This window comes from Aethalodelphis obliquidens, unplaced genomic scaffold (genome assembly GCF_003676395.1).
Source record: "Aethalodelphis obliquidens isolate GAN/ISIS:26980383/991018 unplaced genomic scaffold, ASM367639v1 scaffold43, whole genome shotgun sequence".
Classification (NCBI taxonomy): domain Eukaryota; kingdom Metazoa; phylum Chordata; class Mammalia; order Artiodactyla; family Delphinidae; genus Aethalodelphis; species Aethalodelphis obliquidens.
Window position 1 is genome coordinate 15,785,259 of NW_020837987.1, and position 6,060 is coordinate 15,791,318.

Here is a 6,060-nt window from a genome sequence, read left to right on the forward strand (position 1 = left end):
GTAAAGTTACTAGTCATTATGTGTGTGTGTGTGTGGGGGGGGGGTTCGTTAGTAACTTTGGTGGGATTTATGACCCAAAACACCAGTATGGTTTATGCCCCTAGAATCTATAACCTGTTTTGTATGTTTTGTACGGTTTTTTTATATTCTTATTTTAGGTACAAATACACGGTCTGAAATCATGTAAAGAGGGGAGAGGGAAGACCCTTTAAGGTGCTGGAATTACTGATTATTGATATGGAAAAAGATGAAATTAGATCCCTGCCTCACATTATTTATCAATATCCATTCTCAATAGGTTAAAGACCTAAATTCGAAGGGTAATATTTAAAGAACATAATCTGGGGGAGATAGTTGGATTCTGATCATTTCAAAAGCCCTCTTTCCACTGGCTTTCAACCATGACATCCTCATACTCCCAATAATTGACTCTTGGAATTGCACCCGTCGTGGTCCACGAGGACCTTCCCATCACTGGCCTCTACAGACTATTCTTGACTGACCCCCCCCCACACACACACACACAAAGGCCTACCAATCCTAGGCTACCCGGGGACCTTCGTGTACTGACCTTCATTTCATTGATTCCTCAAACCTTCCCATCCACTGACTGACAGCCAGCTCCACCAGGTGGTGAACGAAAGGAATTTCAGTCTTCAGGTCGGCAGCTGGTTTCCTCTTGGTTCCACAGTCTTCATTGGAGAGCTGGAGGTGAGTGTGGATAAAGGACACACTAATTTCAGCAGGTGGGACTGAGGCCGAGTAGTAGTCATGTGAAGGTGTGGAGGGGAGGGGTCAGCACTAGAGAGCATCTGGCCGGATGTTGAAGAAAGGGTGGGAGCCGTTGGTGAAAGTGCTTCCTCGCCTAGGGCTCCCCTCTGTCATTGGCTGAGGAAATTAAATCAGCTGCTTCATGGGCAACTGCTCACTGGGCAGGAGGCTCCCAGCTGATGAGTCATTTTTCTTTTTTTGACTCATTGTGTGACTTACATGGGTCCCTTACCCCTCTGAAGCTTTGCTTCATAAGCCGTGTAAACAAAGGGAGCAGGCTTGTCATAATACAAGAGAGTTACAGGATGGAACGTAGAAAAAAGTTTATCCCCCTACTTCCACTCCACCTTTTGGCTTCTGATGCTGCTGGTATTTCCCAGTCTTGGAGGCAGAAAAGCCCTGCCTCCGCCAGAGGCCCCGCCCATATAGATGAGAAGGCCTGCTCTCAACACGGACCCTCCCACGGGGCGTTCCTCCTACCTCATGTTTCTTGGCCCAGCTCCCTTTGACACTCCTACCTCCATGCCACCTCTTTTCCCCTGTTCCCCATCCTCTGTACCACTGTAACCGAGCAGGGTCTTCTGTGCTCACGGCACAGAAAGCGGGTGTTGGCAGCAAAGTAATGGTTTATTTGCAGGGTGCCACGCGGGGGAGTGGGAGACAAGTTTTAAAGGGGAATAAAAAAGAGGCTGGGATTAATCTTCGTCTTCTGACATTTCTTAAGCATGGTTTCAGGAGTCAGAATATCTCTGGTTTATGATTTTTCTGGCCAGGTGGTCCATGGCTCGGGGTCTTGAAGTTCGTCTTGTCCTGGAGAAACAACCTGAGTTTGTCCGTTAATGATGATGTCTACAACAGCAATTTTATTACATTAAGGATGTTACTGACAACAATCTGACTCTGGCTGATGAGTGTTCAGCTGGCTCAGGATTGAGGTCAGAGTGGGCAAGAAAGGGAATAAAGTTTTGGACAGAGAGATGAATCATAAACTCACTAAGGGAACTCAGTTTTAGGGGGACTTGGTTTCAATCCTCACTCCTGTTTTAACTTTCCCCAAATCTCTGAGGGAACAGGGCAGTGACTGCTCTGGCTATTTCCCACCTCAATTTGGGGAGTGGAAATGTTGCATACTGAGCTGGGAACATTCCCAAGTTCCAGGTCTTGGACCCGAATCTTGCATGACTAAAAGCTTAGTCCCTTGGTCCATCGTTCTGGTGCAGCAGACCCAATTAGATGTAGGAGATGGAGTGAAACCCAAACTTTAATAAACCTTGGAAAATATATCTTATTCCCTGAGGAATTCAGGAGACTAAGCCTGAAAACCAGTCTGGACCTGGCATTTCTGGGGAGATGCGTAGCCAGGTAGCCAGTTGCTTAATTTTATCGAAGCAGGTTTTAACTTCTGATGTGGTATTAACATATAATAGGAGCTATTGGCCACTACATATACAATATGATCTAAAGCAACTGTATTGTCTCGTACGATTCTAGCTAAAGAATCTAGTGCTTCACACCTGTCAGAATGGTTATTATGAAAAAGTCTACAAATAACAAATGTCGGAGAGGATGTGGAGAAATGGGAACCCTTGTACACTGTTGGTGGGAATGTAAATTGGTGTAGCCATTATGGGAAATAGTATGGAGGTTCCTCAAAATCTGAAAACAGAACTACCATATGATCCTGGGTATATATCCAGAAAAAAACGAAAACACTAATTTGAAATGATACATGCACCCCAATGTTCATAGCAACACTATTTACAATAGCTAAGACATGGATGCAACCCAAGTGCCATCCACAGACAAATGGATGAAGGAGGTGTGGTGCGTGTATATAATGGAATATTACTCAGCCATAAAAAGAATGAAATTCTGCCATTTGCAGCAATGTGGATGGAGCTAGAGAATATTTATTCTTAGTGAATTAAGTCAGAGAAAGACAATATGATATCACTTATATGTGGAATCTAAAAAATAATACAAATGAATGTACATGCAAAACAGAAACAGACTCACAGATATAGAAAACAAACTAGTGGTTACCAAAGGGGAGAGGGAAGAGGGGAGGGGCAAATTAGGGGTATTAATAGATACAAACTACTATGTATAAAATAGATAAGCTCAAAGGATATATTGTATAACACAGGGAATTATAGCCATGATTTTGTAATAACTGTAAGTGGAGTATAATCTAAAAATACTGAATCACGATGCCGTACACCTGAAACTAATACAATATTGTAAATCAACTATAATTCAATTTAAAAAAATTTTAAGTGAAAAATGGTAGTTTGAGGTTTTAGCTTACATTTCTTTAATTATCAGGACAAGTTTAAATGTTTTTCTATATATTTGTTTCAACTTACTGCTTTCTGTTTAAAAAAATTATCTTCGATTGAGTTGCCTAACTGCACTGAGAATCAGTTTCTCCATCTGCAAAGTGCAGATAATATATACAGCACACTATTGCTGTGAAATCAAATACAGGCATACCTCATATCATTGTGCACTGTATTGCACTTGGCAGAAATTGCGGTTTTTACGCATTGAAGGTTTGTGGCAACACTGTTGAGCAAGTCTGTTGGCACCATTTTTTCAACAGCATTTGCTCCTTTTGTGGCTATCGCACTTTAGTAATTCTCACAATATTTCAAACCCTCCATCAGCAGAAAGAGTACAACTTACTGAAAGCTCCGATCATGGTTACATTTTTTTTTTCATGGTTACATTTTTAAGCAATATTTTTTAATTAAAAAATAAAAATAAAGACATGTCTATATTAACCCAACAAGCTTAAGCTAACTTTAATACCAGATGTTAATTTAATATTGACTATTTCCCAGATCACACGAACCTGAAATTCATTTGGGTGAGTTTCTTTTACATTTCTGAGAATTTATATAAGAACTTAACCTCCTTTAAGCCAATTAAATAGAGCTCATTTATAAATTAATTTTGGTAAGGGTAAAGACATATATTTATAATGCACGTTACATACATACATACATCCAGACAGAGATCTCATAGCTTCATTTTAAAACTTAGTAATGAATCAGGCATTATAATATAAAATTCACTACTTTATAACTAACAGTTGGAATAATTTAAATTTAAAAGGCCTCTTTTCCCTTTTTTCCCCTCAATCTCAAGAACTGGAGATGGTCTAGATAAGATATGACCTCCTGAGAGCCCTGGGAAGACATTTACATCTCACAGGGAAAGAAAAGCAAGTTCTAGAAGGACTTGTTCCCTTAGGGTCAGAATTCCAAAAAAAAATGTTTTAGACGGGCAAAACCAGTTTTGGATTGTCAAATGAGGCTTGTCATGGGCATTTTTCTTCAGAGTCTAAAGAATGTGGCTACCAGTGTTACCAAAACAACAAACAAAACTTTGGCTTTAGTCATGGAACCAGAATTAAAGGTGGTCCAATTTTGTAGGATGCATCCTAAAGGGCTATTTTTAGAAACTGAACCCCCCATATCCACCAATTAAAACAGTGCACCTTGTTTAACACAAATATACACTCACATGCACACACAAGACAGAAGCCAAATCAATTCCAAAAGATTTTAAGTCAAACCAGTTTCAAAAGGTTTAAAGCCAAACCAATTCCAAAAGCAACCTTAGGCTCTTTTATTAAACCCAATCCCTGCAATATGGGCAATGGGCCTAGGAGAGCACCAGTATACAAGGATAAAAGTTTTAGGCTGGCACTATCGTGTGGTTGCTTACGTCTTCCAATCGAGAAACCATTCCTTTATTGCAAGCCTGAAATATTGCCTAGGGTTGCTGATGCGCGGTCGAGAAGGGAATTGCCCAGCCAGATCCCTGGGCCAAAGTCGCTGGGCCGCTGCTGGATCCTCAAAAGGAAAGTCCTGCGCTGGCAGAGGGTCAGCCGACCACAGGCACTAGCCTCAGAGGAACCTTTGGGTTGCCACATTGTAATTGAGCAAGGGCTTGTGTGCCTGAGGTGCTGAAAGCCAAACTCGGACAGCAGGTGTTTGTAGCAAAGTAATGGTTTATTTGCAGGGCGCCAAGCAAGGGAGGCGAGAGGAGTCTCAGATCCACTCTATCGTGGTCTTTGTGTTAGGGATGTTGTAAAGGTGAAGAACAAAGAAACGAGGATTAATCACCGTTTTGTAACGTATCTGTGACATTTCTTAATCATGGTTTTGGGAGTCAGAATGTGTTTATGATTCTCCGGCCAGGTGGTCCATGGCCCGAGGGTCTTTGAGCTCATTTTGCCCTGAAGCAACAACCTCCGTTAATGTTAATTATGATATCTACAACAGCAATTTTATTACATTAAGGATGTTATTGACAACAGCAATCTCAGTCATTTGACTCTGGTGGATTAGTGTTCACGTAGCTCAGGACTGAGGTCAGAGGGTATAAGAAAGGGAATAAAGTTCTGGACAGAGAGCTTAATCATAAACTCAGTAGTGATACCAAGCAGGAGTGGGGCTCCTGGGCACAAAAGCCTTTCCGTGTCCCCCACTTTTTTTTTAATTAAAAAATATTTATTTCTGGCCGTGTTGGGTCTTCGTTGCTGCGCACAAGCTTCTCGTTGCGGTGGCTTCTCTTGTTGTGGAGCACGGGCTTGGGGGCTTCAGTAGTTCTGGCTTGTGGGCTCTGGAGCACAGGCTCAGTAGTTATGGGGCATGGGCTTAGTTGCTCCGCGGCACGTGGGATCTTCCCGGACCAGGGCTCGAACCCGTGTTCCCTGCACTGGCAGGTGGATTCTTAACCACTGCACAACCAACCGTGTCCCCCACTTCTCGCTTACAGAAAATAGGCTTCATTTAGACTTCAGGACCTTCCCTTAGTTCCAAGGGCCAGGTTTAAACAGATGCTAATTAGGGAAGGGAGGGGATGCAGAGACAAGGGAGGAATAGTCTAGAAACAATAGTGCTGCCTTGGGGCGGAGTCCCGTTCCCCTTCAAGGGCTACACCTAGCAGTGTCTTTGAGCTGTTTTGCAGAGACTGAAACCCCCTCCAGGTGGGAGAAGTTAAGGCAAGCTGCTCACAGGCACGGAGGCCCCCCACCTGTTGAATTCAGGTTGCGGAAATTGACTCCCACTTACCTCACCACCGACCAATCAGAAGAAGGTCCACGCCCTCTCAGAACCGTTCCTATAAAAGTCCTCACTACCCCTTCCACGTAGGGACTCAGAGTTTTGAGGGTGTTAGCTTGTTCTAGCGCCCTTTGCCTGGCAAAGCAGTAGAGCTATCTTCTACTTCACCAAGAACTCTGTCTCCGAGATTAATTCGGTGTCTGGGTACAGAGGC